The sequence below is a fragment of the Heterodontus francisci genome, chromosome 10 (assembly GCF_036365525.1).
Source record: "Heterodontus francisci isolate sHetFra1 chromosome 10, sHetFra1.hap1, whole genome shotgun sequence".
NCBI classification, from domain to species: Eukaryota; Metazoa; Chordata; class Chondrichthyes; order Heterodontiformes; family Heterodontidae; genus Heterodontus; species Heterodontus francisci.
Window position 1 is genome coordinate 84,572,891 of NC_090380.1, and position 21,593 is coordinate 84,594,483.

The 21,593-nt window shown below is 45.5% G+C and overlaps 1 pseudogene; it reads right to left on the reverse strand.

Annotated features, from left to right (window-relative positions):
• Window positions 1-1,127: 1,127 nt before the first annotated feature.
• The window catches only part of LOC137374204 (NXPE family member 3-like), a 68,274-nt pseudogene continuing 47,808 nt past the window's right edge, over window positions 1,128-21,593 (reverse strand).

Here is a 21,593-nt window from a genome sequence, read left to right on the forward strand (position 1 = left end):
TTGGTGAGTAACTGCTGTTTGGGAGCGTCTGTAAATAACTAGCTTCGGACACTGCTGTTAGGGTGTGCGTGGTAATAGCTGGAAATTAGACAAGTTTTTAAAAAAATGTCAATAACCCTTAAGTAGCTACCTTATTTAAGAGACACAAGCAAAAGAGAAGTTGGTGAGTCCACTATTTTTATTATTTTTTTAAGTGGCAAGGGTCATTGTACTACACAGATTGAAATTAGAACAGTATGTGGTGATGAGGAAAGGCATTAATTAATAAAAATTAATTAAGAAAGTAATTCATTCATTATTGAAATGCAATAAGGATGGCAGGTGAGGGAATGTGTTGCAGCTGCTGTATGAGAGAGTTCATGGACACCAATGTGATCCAAGGCAATCACGTCTGCAGTGTCTATAGCTCGAGGAGCTTCAGCTCAGAGTTGATGAGCTGGAAGTTGAGCTACAGGGAGGGGGAAAGCTATCTAGAAATTTTGTTCCAGGAGGCAGTCACACCCCTTAGGTGAGCGCCTTCTGATTTGGTCAGTGGTCAGGGACAGCGGGTGTGACTGCAAGTGAGGTAGATATGGAGATTGAGAAGGAAGAAGTGGAGGATCCTCAGCTCTTGCAATTGTTCAATAGGTTTGACAATTATGATACATTGTATTTTAAATGGTATGTCATAGGTAAATCTCTCAGTTTGTGCCGCAGGGTTCAGACACCACCCAATGTGTGCCAAATTGAGGAGCAAACTTACCATTACCTCCTTCCCAATACCAGAAAATCTCTTCTGTATTTGCAATGGATCCAAAGGATCTCGGTGTCCGTATTGACTTGGTTGTCAATTGCCCTCCATGCAACTGGCAATTGTGTTTTTACTGGAGTTCAAAACAGGGCCACCCTCCTGCAATTTGCCTCCAAACCCAAAGGTGTTGCTGCTGTGCCATTGAGAACAAATAGTTGACTGTTCACTTACTGCTATAGCTTCCCCTTTTATAACGAGCCAAAGCTTTAGAGCATAATACTGTATTTGCAGCAAAGCATTGCACCAACATTCTTCTTATCTGTCCTCCCTCTAGCATAATAAAACTCTAATCTGCTAGTTGTGTGCAATAATTTATATTTCACTTACCTGTACGAGGTGACGGCTCAACAGTGACATAACCTGGACCACTGGGTAATATGGGTTTCTTGATATTGACCCCACTGAAAATATATTATTCTATGTTTAGTCATCGTTTCCATGAATTGTAACAAGTGAAAATTTTATATGCAGAAATCTTAGCAATATCAAGGTGTATTTAACCATTTAGGAGCACGATCTGTGGCTCACAAGGATCTCCTGGACCCTCTCCCCGTGACATACCTGAGACCAAGGACCAGTCCTTTTGTCTATCATTATGCTCTCGCCCGGTGGTCAGCTGCCTTGTCCTGCCAGTTTTGTGTGGTAAACCAAGCTGCCGATGTACATGAGCCTCAAACCCTGCCCCCCCAATTTATAATCAGGGCTTCTTTCATCACCAAAGGAGGAATTTTAACTCCCTCAGCTTGACAGACATCAGGCCTGAGCAGTCCATTTGCTCTTTATTTCCCACCTGCGGCTATTTACCACTGCAGTTCACTGAAGCAGCAGTCTGAAATATTTGCAAGTTGCCATCCTACCGCATAGGTAGGGCGATGATTCAGTTTTAATTGTCTATTGAGCACAACATCACTGCAGATGACGAAATCAGTAAAACCTGAAGAAAACCCCCTTATAAGGCAAGTGTTAAGTTTAATTCTGCAGCCGGGTCTTACCTTTCACAAAATCTCAAGGTAAAGAACAAGATAGTAGTCAACATATTCCAGATTGGAGGTGGGAACCAAGCTTGGCTGAGACAGGCTGTCTGGAGTGGTGTGCCAGTGAGTGAAAAGCTGGGGATTGAGGCAGGGAGGCGGGTAGAAGTTGGGGGCTTTTATTTGATGCCTGGCCTATAAACGATGGAGGCAGCAGGGAATTTGGGTGCATAGTAGGCTGCCTGCAGCATGGAAGCAGTGGGATGCTGAGGTCGAGTAGCTCTTGACACAAGTCAGTGTGTTTGGGATGGAGTGGCAAACCCTGGTGGTTCTGCAGTATTGAGGATGATTTGGCAACATGGGGGTGTTGGGAGAGTCTTGTGTTTAAGACAGGGAGATCTGGGGTCTGATGGTCTTAAGGCAGGCTGGGAACTGATTGTGTTTGGAAGGAATTCTGGGGCTGGCAGCATTCTTAGAGATTTTGGGTTTGGCAGCACTCAGGTTGGAGTCTGGGAACTGGCAGCAGTCAGGAAAAGGTGGCTTTGATGCTTAAAATGAGCCAGGCCTGGGCACAGGAAATCATTTCAAAATCCAAGCAGAGGATGGACCAATAGACTCCTGAATCTGCCAAGTCTTGACCTCTATGACACTGCCAGGTTTCCCCACTCTCAGGAAGCCCAACTGACCAGAGTTAAAGTTGAAAAACAAAATGACAATAAGGCTCACAGACTAATCATCATACTTTTTTTTATTCACTCATGGGATGTGGGCGTCGGTGGCTCGGCCACCATTTATTGCCCATCCCTAATTGCCCTTGAGAAGGTGGTGATGAGCTGCCTTCTTGAACCGCTGCAGTCCATTTGGGATAGGTATACCCACAGTGCTGTTGGGAAGGGAGTTCCAGGCTTTTGACCCAGCGACAGTGAAGGAACGGCGATATAGTTCCAAGTCAGGATGGTCTGTGACTTGGAGGGGAAATTGCAGGTGGCGGAGTTTCCATGCATTTGCTGCCCTTGTCCTTCTAGTTGGTAGAGGTCGTGGCTTTGGAAGGTGCTGTCTAAGGAGCCTAGGTGCGTTGCTGCAGTGTATTTTGTAGATGGTACACACTGCTGCCACTGTGCGTCGGTGGTGGAGAAAGTGAGTGTCTGTGGATGGAATGCCAATCAAGCGGGCTGCTTTGTCCTGGGTGGTGTCGAGCTTCTTCAGTGTTGTTGGAGCTGCACCCATCCAGGCAAGTGGAGAGTATTCCATCACAGTCCTGACTTGTGTCTTGTAGATGGTGGACAGGCTTTGGGGAGTCAGGAGAAGTGTTACTTGCCGCAGGATTCCGAGCCTCTGACCCTGCTCTTGTAGCCACGGTATTTATATGGCTCCTCCAGCTCAGTTTCGAGTCAATGGTAGCCCCTAAAATGTTGATAGTGGGGTTTCAGCGATGGAAATGCCATTGAATGTCAAGGGGAGATGGTTAGATTCTCTCTTGTTGGAGATGGTCATTGCCTGGCACTGTGCCTGGGCAGCACAGTGGCGCAGTGGTTAGCACCGCAGCCTCACAGCTCCAGCGACCCGGGTTCAATTCTGGGTACCGCACTATGTGGGGTTTGCAAGTTCTCCCTGTGTCTGCGTGGGTTTCCTCCGGGTGCTCCGGTTTCCTCCCACAGCCAAAAGACTTGCAGGTTGATAGGTGAATTGGCCATATAAAATTGCCACTAGTATAGGTAGGTGGTAGGGGAAGAAAGGGACAGGTGAGGATGTGGTAGGAATATGGGATTAGTGTAGGATTAGTATAAATGGGTCCAGATAAGTCCAGATAAATTGGCGTAGAAACTGGGCGCCACGGGTTGCCTTTGTCGGTGGGAGAGGTCATTGCACCTCACTGGACAGCTACCGCCCACCTCAAACCGGGCAGCCCCCGGTCAATAAGGTTCTGTCCCGCCACAGTCTGCCTGCTTCAATGGGTGCTTGGAGCTCAGGGTCATTGCCCGAAAGTTGGACTGATACACCGCACCAAACAACATGAAAAAAGGAAAGAAGGTACCAGCCCTTCGCTTTGCAAGCTGGAACGTCAGAACTATGTGTCCTGGCCTGTCGGAAGACCTTACACAAATCAACGATTCTCGGAAGACCGCCATCATTAACAACGAGCTCAGTAGATTCAATGTGGACATTGCAGCACTTCAGGAGACTCGCCTCCCCGCGAGTGGCTCTCTAGCAGAGCGAGACTACACCTTCTTCTGGCAGGGCAGGGATCCTGAAGAACCAAGACAGCATGGAGTGGGCTTCGCCATCAGAAACTCCTTGCTCAGCATGATAGAGCCTCCCTCAAATGGCTCAGAACGCATACTGTCCATCCGACTGCTCACCACCTCTGGTCCAGTACACCTACTCAGCACCTATGCTCCAACACTCTGCTCCTCACCTGAAGCTAAAGACCAGTTCCATGAACAACTCCATAACATCATTAGCAGCATCCCCAACACCAAACACCTATTCCTGCTGGGGGACTTTAATGCCAGGGTTGGGGCCGACCATGACTCATGGCCCTCCTGCCTTGGGCGCTATGGCGTTGGAAGGATGAATGAGAACGGGCAGAGACTGCTTGAGTTGTGTACCTATCATAACCTCTGCATCACCAACTCGTTCTTTCACACTAAACCCTGTCACCAGGTTTCATGGAGGCACCCAAGATCGCGTCGTTGGCACCAGCTGGACCTCATTGTCACAAGGCGAGCCGCCTTAAACAGTGTTCAAATCACACGCAGCTTCTACAGTGCGGACTGCAACACCGACCACTCCCTGGTGTGCAGCAAGGTTAGACTCAGACCAAAGAAGTTGCATCATTCCAAGCAGAAGGGCCACCCGCGCATCAACACGAGCAGAATTTCTCACCCACAGCTGTTACAAAAATTTCTAAATTCACTTGTAACAGCCCTTCAAAACACTCCCACAGGGGATGCTGAGACCAAGTGGGCCCACATCAGAGACGCCATCTATGAGTCAGCTTTGACCACCTACGGCAAAGGTGCGAAGAGAAATGCAGACTGGGTTCAATCTCATAATGAAGAGCTGGAACCTGTCATAGCCGCTAAGCGCATTGCACTGTTGAACTACAAGAAAGCCCCCAGCGATTTAACATCCGCAGCACTTAAAGCAGCCAGAAGTACTGCACAAAGAACAGCTAGGCGTTGCGCAAACGACTACTGGCAACACCTATGCAGTCATATTCAGCTGGCCTCAGACACCGGAAACATCAGATGAATGTATGATGGCATGAAGAGAGCTCTTGGGCCAACCATCAAGAAGATCGCCCCCCTCAAATCTAAATCGGGGGACATAATCACTGACCAACGCAAACAGATGGACCGCTGGGTTGAGCACTACCTAGAACTGTACTCCAGGGAGAATGCTGTCACTGAGACTGCCCTCAATGCAGCCCAGCCTCTACCAGTCATGGATGAGCTGGACATACAGCCAACCAAATCGGAACTCAGTGATGCCATTGATTCTCTAGCCAGCGGAAAAGCCCCTGGGAAGGACAGCATTATCCCTGAAATAATCAAGAGTGCCAAGCCTGCTATACTCTCAGCACTACATGAACTGCTATGCCTGTGCTGGGACGAGGGAGCAGTACCCCAGGACATGCGCGATGCCAATATCATCACCCTCTATAAAAATAAAGGTGACCGTGGTGACTGCAACAACTACCGTGGAATCTCCCTGCTCAGCATCGTGGGGAAAGTCTTTGCTCGAGTCGCTCTGAACAGGCTCCAGAAGCTGGCCGAGCACGTCTACCCTGAGGCACAGTGTGGCTTTCGTGCAGAGAGATCGACCGTTGACATGCTGTTCTCCCTTCGTCAGATACAGGAGAAATGCCGTGAACAACAGATGCCCCTCTCCGTTGCTTTCATTGATCTCACCAAAGCCTTTGACCTCGTCAGCAGACGTGGTCTCTTCAGACTACTAGAAAAGATCGGATGTCCACCAAAGCTACTAAGTATCATCAACTCATTCCATGACAATATGAAAGGCACAATTCAACATGGTGGCTCCTCATCAGAGCACTTTCCTATCCTGAGTGGTGTGAAACAGGGCTGTGTTCTCGCACCCACACTTTTTGGGATTTTCTTCTCCCTGCTGCTTTCACATGCGTTCAAATCCTCTGAAGAAGGAATTTTCCTCCACACAAGATCAGGGGGCAGGTTGTTCAACCTTGCCCGTCGAAGAGCGAAGTCCAAAGTACGGAAAGTCCTCATCAGAGAATTCCTCTTTGCTGACGATGCTGCTTTAACATCTCACACTGAAGAGTGCCTGCAGAGTCTCATCGACAGGTTTGCGGCTGCCTGCAATGAATTTGGCCTAACCATCAGCCTCAAGAAAACGAACATCATGGGGCAGGACGTCAGAAATGCTCCATCCATTAATATTGGCGACTACGCTCTGGAAGTAGTTCAAGAGTTCACCTACCTGGGCTCAACTATCACCAGTAACCTGTCTCTAGATGCAGAAATCAACAAGCGCATGGGAAAGGCTTCCACTGCTATGTCCAGACTGGCCAAGAGAGTGTGGGAAAATGGCACACTGACACGGAACACAAAAGTCCGAGTGTATCAGGCCTGTGTCCTCAGTACCTTGCTCTACGGCAGCGAGGCCTGGACAACGTATGCCAGCCAAGAGCGACGTCTCAATTCATTCCATCTTCGCTGCCTTCGGAGAATACTTGGCATCAGGTGGCAGGACTATATCTCCAACACAGAAGTCCTTGAAGCGGCCAACACCCCCAGCTTATACACACTACTGAGTCAGCGGCGCTTGAGATGGCTTGGCCATGTGAGCCGCATGGAAGATGGCAGGATCCCCAAAGACACATTGTACAGCGAGTTCGCCACTGGTTTCAGACCCACCGGCCGTCCATGTCTCCGCTATAAAGACGTCTGCAAACGCGACATGAGATCGTGTGACATTGATCACAAGTCGTGGGAGTCAGTTGCCAGCATTCGCCAGAGCTGGCGGGCAGCCATAAAGACAGGGCTAAATTGTGGCGAGTCGAAGAGACTTCGTAGTTGGCAGGAAAAAAGACAGAGGCGCAAGGGGAGAGCCAACTGTGCAACAGCCCCGACAAACAAATTTCTCTGCAGCACCTGTGGAAGAGGCTGTCACTCCAGAATTGGCCTTTATCGCCACTCCAGGCGCTGCTTCACAAACCACTGACCACCTCCAGGCGCGTATCCATTGTCTCTCGAGATAAGGAGGCCCAAAAGAAAAAAAGAAAGAAGTATAAATGGGTGGTTAATGGCCGGCACAGACTCGGTGGGCCAAAGGGCCTGTTTCAGTACTGTATCTCTAAATCTAAATCTTGTGTGGCACGAATATTACTTGCCACTTATCAGCCCAAGCCTAGTTATTGTCCAGGTCTTGCTGCATTTCTACACAGACTGCTTCAGTATTTGAGGAGTCGTGAATGGTGCTGAACATTGTGCAATCATCAGAGAAAATCTCCACTTCTGACCTTATGATTGAAGGAAGGTAATTGATTAAGCAGCTGAAAATGGTTGAGCCCTGGACACTACCCTGAGGAACTCCTGCAGTGATGTCCTGGAGCTCAGAAGATTGACCTCCAACAATCACAACCATCTTCATTTGTGCTATGTATGACTCCAGCCAGCGAAGATTTTTCCCCCTGATTCCCATTGACTTCAGTTTTGCATGGGCTCCTTGATGCCATACTCAGTCACATGCTGCCTTGATGTCAAGGGCAATCACTCTCACCTCACCTCTTGAGTTCAGCTCTTTTGTCCATGTTTGAACCAAGGCTGTAATGAGGTCAGGAGCTGAATGGCCCTGACGGAATCTACAGTGAGCATCACTGAGCAGGTTATTGATAAGCAAGTGCTGTAGGATGGCACTGTTGATGACACCTTCCACCACTTTACTGATGATTGAGAGTAGACTGATGGGGCGGTAATTGGCCAGGGTGGACTTGTCCTGCTTTTTGTTTACAGGACATACCTGGGCAATTTTCCACATTGCTGGGTAAATGCCAGTGCTGTAGCTGTACTGGAACAGCTTGGCTCGGGGCGCGGCAAGTTCTGGAGCACAGGTCTTCAGTACTATTTCTGGAATATTGTCAGGGCCCATAGCCTTTGCAGTATCTAGTGCCTTCAGTCGTTTCTTGATATCACTCTGAATGAATCGAATTGTCTGAAGTCTGGCATCTGTAACATTCCATCCAGCCACCTCGGAGCAGCTTGGGCCCCCGCCCACTTTCCAGCCTCAGTTAGAGCCTGAAGGGACAGGTTGGAGGCCGGTTTGTGTTAGGAAACAGATTTTTCAGACTTTAAACGCCCACTCACTCCAAAACCCTCTCACTGTCTCGGATGACATGATGGATTGACTGCTTGGGTGAGATACAAGGAGACTGAGAACAATTTTGAAACTGCTCCACGGTATGAATTACAATTTCAGGAGAGGAGAGAAAAGAATTACAATTAATGTTGAAATGGCACAGGTTATTGCCATTTATTTTCCAAATGATATCAGAAGTTTTATTTTACAATTCTTGCCAATACCAAAGTATCTTATTATTGACATAATTATATGCAAGCAATTTAATTGTCTTTTAAGTTTAGAATACAGTAGGAACTCTCTGGTAGCCCTGAACAGCTAAGCTAAACAGAACTAGTCTCAGATTCAATCCCTCATGTGTGCTGTGTTAGATGATCTGGTGTGTTGGTGATGGTGCTAGAACAGCCTCAGCACTCTTGGGCTCGTTAAGGTGGAGTCAGTCAGGATTCTCGGCCTTGATCAATATCCGCTACACTTGCTGGAAATGTTGAAACTGGATAAAGACAGGTTTGAAGGTCAAGGCTCAGACATAAACAAGGGCCACTTAAGGATGGCACGAGCGGGTGACTGGAACCTGTGGTGCCACACTCCAAAGACTCAACAGCTTCAGGAGAGAAGAGAAAGTTGGTGGAGAATAAAGTGTTAAAAAATCTACTTCTCTAAAAACAATTGAACCTTTGGCATAAAGTTATCGCTCATGAGTTTTAACGATAGATTAATTGCAGTATTTGGAAAATTTGGGGGTATACTACAGAGGTGTCTCATCATGAATGTGAAACAGAAAAAATCTATCCTATTCAGTTACCACCCAAGAGAAAAGCGTTTTAGCTGTTACCACATAACATTCCCTGTCTGGGAAACAAGAAGTTGACCAATTCCAAGGTTGCCCTTCAGATAGCTCTTCCTCGGATTACTTACCCTTTGAATTTTCCTCCCTTACTGTATAATTACTATATTAACAACCACTTGCCTCCATTCAACAGTTCCTCATCCCCAGTTGAATTTTATGCAGTGATCAGAAGTCTCCATGTTTTAAATGGACATTCCACCAATGAAAGATCTGGTTCTATGAAGTGAATTCATCATTCCCACCCTCTAAGCTAGGAACCACACTCAAAAGGAGGTCGGATAAGAGCCAAGGCTACAACACTGTCGTCCTCAATCTCCAACCCCTTACCCCTCCAGGTGCATTAGAACATGAGTTTGGTGAATTTTTCCATGTCTCATATAATCCAAGTTGAGAGATGTATAGAAAAGGAAAGCAAATATGTAAATGAAACTGTTAAGTGACATACCTTCGAAAATAATGCTCTTCTTCTCCTGTTAAGAGTTTCTGCTCATAACCTCCCATCATATGGTTAATACGAGCAGTGCAGGGAAGTTTCTTTGATTTGTAACAGAACCAGGGCTCCCCAGTCCTGACATCAGTAAAGTTACAGAGCGGTTTAGTTTGAGGCAAACAAAGGTTACATACAGTGGTCTCTGAGGTATCTCCATATTTGAAGGTACTTCTAAAATACACTCTCCTTGGCTGTTCCTTGCGTAACCTTTCAAGTACTTGGATCCCTTCACTGGGATGAACCAAGGAAACAGACACTTCAACCTTCCTAGCCAAGATAAATTGAAATTTATCAAGTAAAATCCATTTTGGTTATCTATAACTGTTCCTGCTGAACCAGCTTTTAAAGCTGGGGTGTGGATCCGGGCTTGGAGATAGTCACCCCCATATTGCTTTGGGTGTCCTTCAAAATCATTCATTCGCAGCATCACTTGTAACTGATCTCCAACATAGAAAGTCTTTGCAGAATTTAAAATAACAAAGCGAACATGTGATGGGTCGCTGCTTTTCAGGAAGGGCACAGCAGGGCTGGGTGCTTTTGGCCATTTGACCATTTTCATAAGGAATGTTCCCTCTGACCTTTCTTCAGGAGTAAAGCTGTGATTCTGGTAGCCACATTGCAACAGTCTGTCCATCCAAAGAGGCCTTTTTTTCTCCTTTGATTGTTGTTTTATAGGATCAAACTTTGGAGCTGGATAACTCTTCCCATTTGCCTTTGTTCCAGAGAATGAATTTTCATTATACTGTGGAAAGGAATTACTGTTTGAAATAATAAATATTGTTTTACTTCAGATTAATTTTCTAAAACAGACTGACCTCCAGCCAAGAATGAAGCAGGGATTTAAAAAGGGGAATTACAACCGAGGAGAGTTGTTCCTGATCTTGCTGGATTGGAACATGTTACAAATTGTTCAAGAAAGGAACAGATACCTGGGCAATACCCTAGTGAGGGTTTAGGTGTAGGAGGATTGATGTCCACATTGAAACAGAGTTGATTGGGTCAGAGAGCCTGAAATTGTCAAGTGACAGAACGTACTAGCAAAAAGAAATCACAGTTTTTTCAGTGAGTAGAGGCTGCAAAAGGAGAGAAAGATTGAGTCAAGTTCCAAGGAGACTAAAATAGCAGTACAAAACAAGCTGAAATATTAATTTTTGGAATCATCCTGCTGTGCTCCTTGGTGAACAGACTTAGTTAAAATGATGGATCAGATGAAGGATGATGTGGAACTGGGAGCCAGAATAGCAACAATAAAGATGGAACTAAAACTGCTGAAGAGAGAGGCTCAATCCCTCTACATATTCCTCAGCTGAGGTTACCCCTCAGCTGTAGTTGACAGGATTCTTGACCACATCCATCACAATTCCCAAGCCCATATTTCATTCAAATTTGCTGCTGTGTTCCTAGATTATAATAGTGAATACACTTCAAAGTTACTGCACTGACTGTAAAGCACTTCAGGATGTTCTGACATCGTGAAAGGCACTGTAAAACACAGGTTCATTCTTTCTTCCTATTTATGCAGATTTCAGAAGCAGGAAGTCATCAGTCTGATAATTCTGGTGTACATTGAGCTCTCAGCATGGATGAACACCCCACAAAACAATCATCCCATTCCTGCTCCATATCCCAGTTACTTTTTGGGTCGTTAGCTCTGCTGGCATTGCTGCTGATGATTCTGAACATTCATCACATAAAGGTGAGTAAAATAATAAAAGAGTATGTTCATAATGAACTGAGATGTTAAACAAGACTCAAAGTAACAAAGTTTAAAAATGTGATGTGTGTGTGTGCTGATTGTGTGCTGCAAATAGAAAGAATCATGCTGTTTGTTTTTTAGCTTTTCACATTATTTGCCTCTTTAACTTTCCATTCTCATTGTCTCAACTCAGTGGCCGTCTCTGGCTTGGACCTATTCCATGTGGATTCTAATTGCAGTTTCACCCATCATATTTTGAATCCACTCAGGACTACAGGTATCTCCGAGAAATACAACGTTCCTCGGACTGCAATTCTCGCGAGTATCCTGAGATCCACACTCAGTACTATGCGCCGCCACATGCTCACACTGAACTGCTCTCTCCAGCAGCACCGCCTCACCTTATCTCAAGCAGTTCCGAAGAAGGGTCACTAACCTGAAACGTTAACTCTGCTTCTCTCTCCACAGATGCTGCCAGACCTGCTCAGTATTTCCAGCATTTCTTGTTTTTGTCTCACACATACACTGTCAACTATTCAACCATAACAGCCACATTCTCCAAGTTTATCACAAGAATTTCACGATCACAGTTCACTCTTTGCTGCAGGTGAATGTTGCATACAATACAAGGCAACAGGCTGCTATCTTTGGAGGAGGAAGATCCTGTTTGCTCCCTTTGAAGAGATCATACTGGTCATCATGGAAAGGAGCAGAGTGGAGCTGTAGCCACTGGCAACTCTGGTGGATTCACCATGCTGGCTTTCTTCATACCCCCCAACCCACTTTGACTCTTCTGCATTCTTCCTCACCCATCACATTGTGCTGAAGAAGCTGTAGATGTTTTCAACACCCAATTCTTTCTCTATTCTTGATTAGCAAGGGGGTGGAAGGTTATCGGGGGTAGGTGGAAATGTAGAGTAATTAGTTCAGCCATGAATTTATTGAATGGCAGAGCAGGCTCGAAGGGCCGAGTGGCCTGCTCCTGCTCCTTATTCGTATGTTCGTATTCTCACCCTCACAACCCAAGCTAACCTATGTCCTGCTCTTTCATTTCAGCTCCTGAGAATATCAATGCCCCTCAGTCAGTGGAGGAAAAGGAGCTCAGTGTTCCTGAAGATACACCATCACTTGATCTGACTCTCAGAAATACTGGCTCAGATATTGACACCCTGCAAACTTTAGAGGTTAGGTTAGAGGAGCGATCTGCCTGTGGTGAATCAACAGACACAAGTGCACAGGAGCTAAGGCAGGAGGATAGGATGCCACAGGTGCCAGGTTGCCAGAAGGTGAGTTTGCCAACCATTTCTGTTCTTGAGGATTCAGGTGCTGACTTGGGAGGACTACAGTTGCCAAAAAGGATCATGAACATACACCGGGAAATGTTTGGTGCACTAGGCATCTTGCTAGACAGCATACACACAATCTTGTGGAGCATGGAGGAATCCAGCTCCAAGGCTTTCTGCACAGTATGGAGACCATTCTGCCCAACATAGTTCAAGTATTCAGCTCCATCACAGCGCAGTGAAGCCAACGTGATGGACTGTCTTATGAAAGCTCTGACCGCTCTCATGATAGCAGAAATGGTTACGTGTGGATGTCAGGCTCACACAAAGTGATATTATGAACTCTAAATGAACTGATGAATTGTAGCCAAAATGGAAATTTTTTGGTGCAAAATAAGATGGGGTAAGAATTCAGGTGACTTCTCCTGTACTATGGATGCACATGGTAACTGCTGGAACTGAACCAATCATCATGTCTAGTGAAGTGTTGAATGTAAATATCCCAATCAATGTTAATGGCTACCCCTCTTCATCCAATTGGGCTAACAATGATTTTTCAGACATGGAGACTCCAAACTCAAACTCAGGATAAAGGATGTGAAAAACAGCACTTTATCAAGGTGGCATAGAGATGAGCAACATCTAAACCCATTGTCTAACAATGGCCACACCAGCAAACACCATTTATGAAAACACAATGGAAGAGAAACTTGGGTCACCTGACAGAAGCCATGTCTCTGATAAGGAGTTTTTAATAAGAGAACTTTCCGGTAAAAAGCCAGAAGCCAGAACGAAGAGGGAGATCCATCCCAGCAAGAAGAAGGACCCTGTCAGAATACCGCCTTTAAAGAACAAAGAACAGTACAGCACAGGAACAGGGCATTCAGCCCTCCAAGCCTGCGCCGATCTTGATGCCTGCCTAAACTAAAACCTTCTGCACTTCCGCGGACCATATCCCTCTATTCCCATCCTATTCATGTATTTGTCAAGATGCCTCTTAAACGTCGCTATTGTACCTGCTTCCACCACCTCCCCCGGCAGCAAGTTCCAGGCACTCACCACCCTCTGTGTAAAGAACTTGCCTCGCACATCCCCTCTAAACTTTGCCTCTCGCACCTTAAACCTATGCCCGCTAGTAACTGACTCTTCCACCCTGGGAAAAAGCTTCTGACTATCCACTCTGTCCATGCCGCTCATAACTTTGTAAACCTCTATCATGTCCCCCCTGCACCTCCGTCGTTCCAGTTAAAACAATCCGAGTTTATCCAACCTCTCCTCATAGCTAATGCTCTCCAGACCAGGCAACATCCTGGTAAACCTCTTCTGTACCCTCTCCAAAGCCTCCACGTCCTTCTGGTAGTGTGGCGAACAGAATTGCATGCAATATTCTAAGTGTAAACAACTTGAGGCAGAGACAAAAGGTGACCTTTGAACCTTCCTACATGAGGAATTGTATCAGGATCTTCGCCAGCGAACAGTGACCGATATTTGACCAAAGAAGTCTGCAACCAAAGCATCCATCCATTTGAAACTTTCCAAAGTTTGATGTCAGTGAACCAGAAAAAAGGAGAAACGGGCCTGCGTCATTTTTAGATCTCTCTTCCGGGAAAACAAGGTTTCACAATGGACTCTATTTCAAACTATCAGACCTAAATGCATGTATCATTTAATCTCCGTGTGTGTGTGTGTGTGTGTGTGTGTGTGTGTGTGTGTGTGTGTGTGTGTGTGTGTGTGTGTGTGTGTGTGTGTGTGTGTGTGTGTGTGTGTGTGTGTGTGTGTGTGTGTGTGTGTGTGTGTGTGTGTGAACTTGCAAATATTTTCAGGTATTGTTCCATAAGCATTTATCTTTCTTTAAACCTACAACAAAATGTGTCATTTTTCTGTTTATTGACCGTTAAAATGCTCAAGGGTTAAAACACAATTCTAATAAAAACACTGTCTTCTCTCAGTTGAGAAGTGAAAAGGGAAACCACCCCTATCATTTCCCACCTGCCCCTAACAGGCAGCACTTGCTACCATGGGATGCTCATGGAATTACTATGGCAGTTTACACTGCTGGTGTGGAATATCAGATGGTGGCCAGCGTGGCTCTAGGGGCCTCTGTTGAAAGTACACTTTTCCCTGAGGCACCACCTCAGGTGAGTTAGTTCAAAGGGAAAGGCACTGGCTGACCTCTTTCATGGTGGTAACATGCCTTCTCATTCATCATCCACTCCACCAATGCTCTTGTTGGTGCCACACAGTCAGTTGGCCCAGAGTGCCCTGGCCCACGCTGAGATGTATCAATTTGTAGCTGGGTCCTCTAGGCTCAGAGCTGCTTGAGGTCATCCTCCAAAGCCATCTGAAACTCAGCAGCTCAAACTGTGGACATTGGGAAACACCTGGTAGGAGCACCAGGATATGAAAACCAACAAACAAGACAGGTACTAAAGGCTTGTACAAGGTGATTAGTCATGTATTTGTCAGTCCTAACATTATTTGTTTGATAAGTTTAAAAAAATTTGTATTTGGTGTTGGTATTTGTCATTGCAGTGAAGATAAGACTAAGTTTGGTCTGGAAAAGGAAATTGGGTGCTGGTTATATGAAGAGTGGTTAGGATTGTGGTACTGTTGATGAATGGGGAATGGGGAATGGGGAATGGGAGGACTGATTTATTTGAAGGGCTTCTCGATGAATTTGTCTCAGAGCTCTGAGTGCAGATAGAAGCTCCGGTGGTCCCTGCCTCTCTCCCTCCTCTTCCTGCTCCTCCTCCTGTTCCAATACTTTGAACCTCTTCCCATTCTGCTGTGATTACCTATCTGGTTTCAGTCAGCCTCTGCTGATTTCAACAGTTTGCTGTGATTAAATGTTCTATTCAATTCACTTTTAAAAATTCAATTCAGTAGTATCACTGCCATTAACAAGTATCGATGTAATTAGCAAGAATTGCTGTATTGCACCCATCTGGTTTCCACATAACTCTGCTTCTCTCTCCAGAGATACTGCCAGACTTGCTGAGTATTTCCAGCATTTCTTGTTTTTATTCCACATAACAAACACTGCTCTGAGCTTATAGCCATTCTGTTAATTCTTTCCTTACAGTTTGTGTTTTGCCCACAGCTCAGGAATGCACCTGGGCATACATGTCGTTACTATTCCTGTGCACTCTGCATTCTCAGCTCTTGGGTCTGCTGGTCACTTCAGAACTGGAGGTCTGTTTTCTGGGTGTTGCATTGCACTCACCTCGCCAGGCCTCAGAAAGTCATTGAAGCACCTCTTGCACTGCAACTTTGTCTTGCCAACACTATGGTTGCTCACCTCCTGAGCCACCTCCAGCCATGCCTGTTTTGTGTAGCTGGCTGGTCTTCTCCTGCTGCTCTCCAGAAACAGGACGTTCCTCTGGGCTGCCAGCACCTCTAAAAAACTCCAGGGAGGCTTTGGAAAATCGTGAGGTAATTCTTCCACAGGTGCCTGACATCCTGCTAACTAACTTAGCACTATTCTCTGCCATTCCAAGGAATCCAGTGTATACATTAATGGTTGGCGAGTGCCCTTTAAACTGAGACAGCCACATCTAATTCCCTTCTCCTCACTGCTTCTGTCTCCCCTAATTAGATGGCAAATGAGCCATTAATTGGCCGCCTGCTTAAAAATTGCAATGAATGTCAGGCGCCGACGTAGAACGGGAATGGGACCCGGAAAAGGTTCCGGTGTTGGGGTCCCAAATCTAACGTGACAATCTAACTCAAAATACCTGGGCTACAAGGGTGAGAAACTGTCTAGGATTTCCCCTTTTCTGTTATAATGGAATGATTTTTATGTGTGAACATTGGGCTCAGAAGTACACCAAGCTGAATTGTGATTTTCTCCACGGTCGAATATCCTGCTATCGCCATGCTTCCAATAAAACACAATCCCATGCTGCTGTCATAACAATAGCAGACAGTACATCCTTCTGCATCTTTTTTTTTTGCATTTATTTCATTTCATCTTAGTTTGTTCAGTTTGCTTACCCACTATTTTTTTTTTCAGGTTTGCACTTGCTGCTGTTCAATATTCAGTACATTAACACCTAATCTTTACTAATGCTTTGTCTTTCAACACACCATTAACATATTGTTTGCATTTGCTCCATGACCTTTTGGTCAGCTATGTGGCCTTGTCCAATCTACACCTTCTCCTTTGTTATCTCTTGCCCCACCCCCACCTCACTTGCTTATAACCTGTGACTTTTCTAATATTTGTCAGTTCCAAAGAAGGGTCACTGACCCGAAACGTTAACTCTGCTTTTCTTTTCACAGATGCTGCCAGACCTACTGAGTGGTTCCAGCATTTCTTGTTTTTACATCCTTCTGCTAACCCCAGTGGAATTCCCATATTCTGGTAATTTACGAACAAAGACACTCATGGCTGGTATCAACACACTGTGGGAGATTGAATCGAAAATTGCATTGTTGACAAGTCTCTGTATATAAGTGCCAGCAAATTGGGCAGATGGAATATTGCAGAAAGGCCATTTTCCAATCATTTTGCAATTGAATGCTGTGGTGAAAATTACCTTTAACAATCTGTGGGCGTTACTTCAGCATTTGGTGGTTTCAGAACTAGCAATGATGAAAATTCCAATGGGTTTGATCACCCTTCAAATTCTATTTCATTTTAAGATAGCAGGATGCCAAGGGTGAGAACACCACATCTTGTTGGTTCAAGTCTAGAACTTAACAAACATATTAAAGCTTTTGAATCTGGTGTCAATGCAGACTTCACTGTCACACACTTTAACTATGCATCAAATTTACTTCAAACATTGTGAATTTTCTGGGTTCACACCATGGTGTAAGTGTTACTTGCCTGATGTACTGGTGAGCAAGGTACCATGGGGCTATGTATCAGGAAGTGGTCAATCCTTCAGAAGAGGAATGGTGATAAGAAAAAAGAAAACAAAATACAACCACATGATAAACTTCCTGCAGGCACAATGGCTCAGTATACAATTAAACACATAATTCTGAATGTGTCACAATGCATTCCCCACATTCGGAATAGGACTGATATTAAAATGAGTACAGCCTAAAGGACATTTCTGTATGAAAAAAAAAACCAGTAGATTCATTTAAAAAGCCTTTTCAAAAGTATGGAATTTGCATTGCTAATCATTTCCATCAGTCACATGATATGAATCTCATAATTACCAAGTTCAATCTAAAACATCATTTAACCCATAAGAAAGAAACACATCTACTTCATTGTTGATAATAACTTGCTGGGGATGTAATTCATGAGACAGTGTCACGAAACTGTATTTTTTTTTCTCCATGGATGTAAACAGTTGTCCTTTAAGACTCTGGTAAAACAGTGTACCCTTAAGGCAGAGAGAGAAACTTTCGGATTTCTGAAGCACAGTGTGCCAGCTGCACTTGCTACCTACGCAACAGGAGAGTGGAAAGGTCACATGGTATACAGTTTCAAATTGACTGTATTAAGACCAGCTAAAGCCATTTTTGAGAGACTCACCAGCAAAGCGTGCTACTGAAGAAAAGAGCTGTCTATTTCTCAGCAGAAATTCTACAGGGAGCTACAAGCCAAGTTAATTGCCCATTGAGAAAAAAAACTTGTTTGAAGAGACCATTTGTCTTCCTGGAGGTAACTTGAGAAAAGGCACATTTCATTAAAAGGGTTGAGAAAAATGCAAAATACAGAAAAAACTATGTATTTATCTCAGATATTCCCAGTCATTTATAAATCCTAAAACTTATTACAGCCTGTCTGCTCTTGGTGCCAGTGCTGCTTTAATTGCCCCCTTTTTGGCATCTCAATAAACATGTGGCTCTTTTTTGGGGGTAAGTTTCTTTTCCTTTTTCCATGGCTGCTTAGGGTCTTTGTTCCTGCGGAAGTTTTTTTTTAAGAGTCAGTAGTGGGCAGGTCTATCCTGAGCTCTCTTTCAGTGCTTTGCTGAGTCATGCAAAGGTTTTTGACTTCAGGGGATGGGTGGTTTGCTTTTTTTCCGACTAGTGGGGGAGGATTCTTTGCTAATCTCTCGTTTGTCCCAAAGGACACTTCTGCCTGCAGGTATTTGTGCAGACTGTACTGCACTCCCCGTTGGCACTTTGACTAGGTGAGGCATCACCCTCATGGTTTCTCTTCCTCCTCGAGGTCTTTCTTTGTCTCTGCAGGTTCCTGTAAATGCTGTTAGCAACTTCGGTGGGGTGCTTCTAGTGTCTGCATTTACGTAGGAGGATGCCGGGCGTAACTTTTCACATTTCTCGGAATTGACTGACCGGACAATAGGGGTTTTCATCCAGGATTCCTCCCGGACTTCCTTTAACCTGCCCTCTTGGTCACTTTTTCCCCTTCCTTTTCTAAAATTTTGCCAGCCTTCTGCCTGCCTGTCCCTTTTTGTTCCCGACGGGGGTCCTTTACATTTCAGCAGCCCTCAGCTAGAGAGTCCTCCTAACACAGGACTTAGGGCTGCAAGTTTCACTGTAGGTTGGGTTTCCCCTCTACCTGGCACATGTGGCAACTCCTGCAGTACTCCACCTCATCTTTGTGGAGTTCTGACCAGTCAAACTGCTGTCTTATGTGAACTTTGGTCTTTCATATGCCAGCATATACAGCCACTGTAGTCTCGTGGGTCCTTCTTAATATTTCTCTCTGGTACCTCTGCGGCACCACTAAATGGTGAACTACTGTCCACTCCTTGCTCTCAGGTCTGTGAGGGGAACTCCATTTCCTCATCAGTACCTCATTCTTTAAATAATAACAATCAGGGACTCCTTCTGCTTCACTTTCAGTCTGGGCAGCCTATGCTAACTCTTGCATTACTGAGTCGGCTCGCTGAGCTTCAGCGAGGGAAAATCCATTTCATTTATTCCCTGGGTCTCCTGACTTTCCAAAGAAAGTCTCGGACAGGCAGACCTCATGGTCATCTGCCCACACTGCCAATGCAGTCTCCTGTTGGGGAGCTGGTTTGATCATGGCTGCTTCCACTACACATTCAGGGAAACTGCAGGAGGCCATCTCCCGCCACTGCCCTGTCTCTCTGACCTCCTGTGGTCTTTCTATCACTGCTGGGGGAGCTACCACCTTCACCCCTGCTAGATCATTACCTAGGAGCAGGTCAACCCCATCCACAGGCAAATAGCAGCAATTCCTATGGTCACCGGTCCCGAAACTTGGTCACACTCTAGGTGCCCCCAATGTACAGGTACAGGCATACACTGCCCTCCAAAACCATTCACCTCCATTCTGGTGTTCACTGCACGCTCTGGGGGAAAGATCAGGCCTTTAACCAGTAAAAGGGATCTAGTGGCCCCTATGTCCCTGAGAATTACTATGGACTTACTTTCCCCACATGAGAGGTATGGGGTTACTTTCCCTTCAGACACAAAACCCTGATAACCTTCAGCAATCCCACTAATTGTTCCTGCATTTGCAGTAGTAATCTTTCTGGGTCTCACTCCTACTGCAGTTAAACCCACAGCTTGTTCTGCTGTGCTTTCCATTAGGTTCCCTGCTTCACTGAGCGGGTGTGCCCTGATTAACCCTATTGGTTTTCCCTTTAATTTCCAGCAGTCGGTTCTTAAATGTACTGCTTTATTATAATGGAAGCACACAGGTCTCTAGGTCTCACTCTTGCTCACAGGACCTTCCATTTTGGCTCGAGGAGGGTGGGGGCCTAGCAAAATTAATGTGCCTCATTTTTGGTAGGTGGTGGCCCAGCATGACAATATCCTCCCATCATAAACAGAGTAGGATGATTACACCCACTGGAGCTCTCACTAATGTTGCTTCTGAAGCCACCAAATGCTGAAGTGAGTCCCACAGATTGTTAAAGATAATGTTAACCACAGCATTCAATTGCAAAGTGTTTGCAAAATGGTCTTTCTTCAATGAGTTCAATTTATCTCCTTTTGGATAGTCCATCTGTCGAATCTGTCGATAGTTGTGCTAGGCCCCCACCTGCCAAGAATGAGGCACATTCATTTTGTCATGAACATCGATTTGAAACTGTTACTGGAGTGAAGAAAGGACATGTTAAACAGATCAGCCATGGCACTCCCTTCTCTAATTTCATATTCACCTTTTGTCACATTTAAGGCTGTGAGCTTAATATTATGTGCTGCACTCACCTTGCCCCATCACATTAGGTCATTGATTGTTTTCCTACACTGCAGCCACATATCTGGGACCACACCACAGCTGTTCACATCCTCTGCAATCTCCATCCATTCTCTCGTCCACTGGCTAGCCGGTCTCCTCCTCCCATCCTGAGGGAAATGGACTTCCCTCTGAGCCCATGCTGCCTGAAGGAGCATCTCTAGGGAGGCATCAGAAAACCTGGGTGTAACCCTTGCTCTGGCTGCTGCCATCTCCCAATCCCCCCAGTTGCCAGAACTCCCTTTCTATGTTGTCTGGTGCCCCTGCCTTGTAACCGCTTGATGCCTGCCTTTTAAATATAGTACCTGCCTGAGATTACCTGGCGCTTCTTCCACCTGTGGCACCTAACTGTCTGGCTCCCTCATCTGCCATTTGTTAATTGGACAGCCCCAACAATATCGCTCTCTTAATTATGCCTGCCGCGCACACGACCATGCCACTTGGTTTATGTGGTGACACCGCGACTTTGTTGTTGCTGGTACAATCTCGCCCAGATGGTTAGATGAAGCAGAAAATGTGTGCAGATGACAGATGTCAGGTTGATAATACAAGTGTGAACCAGGATGAATATAGAAAGTTCAGAGGGGAAGTGTAAAAGGAAACCAGAGAGACAAGGAGAGAGTACGAGAAGAGGCTGGCAGCAAACATAAATGGGAATCCAAAAGTATTATATAAGCATATGAATAGTGAAAGGGTAGTAAAAGGAGGAGTGGGGCTGATTAGGGACCAAAGACCATGGAGGCAGAGGACAAGGCTGAGGTATTAAATGAGTACTTTGCATTTGTCTTTACTAAGGAAGAAGATGCTACCAGTCTCACGTTGAAAGCCGAGGCATTTGAGACACTGGTTAGGGGAAAAATTGATATGGAAAATGAATTAGAAAGGCTGGCTGTACTGAAAGTTGATGGGCTGAATTTTCCAACAGGCATCAGGACACAACGCTGCGACCATAGGTGAGCCCCGACCCTGATGTTGTTAAAGTACCACCCACCTGCAGAATTTACCCAGAGGCGGCTTGTTAATTGCTGCCTGTGGGA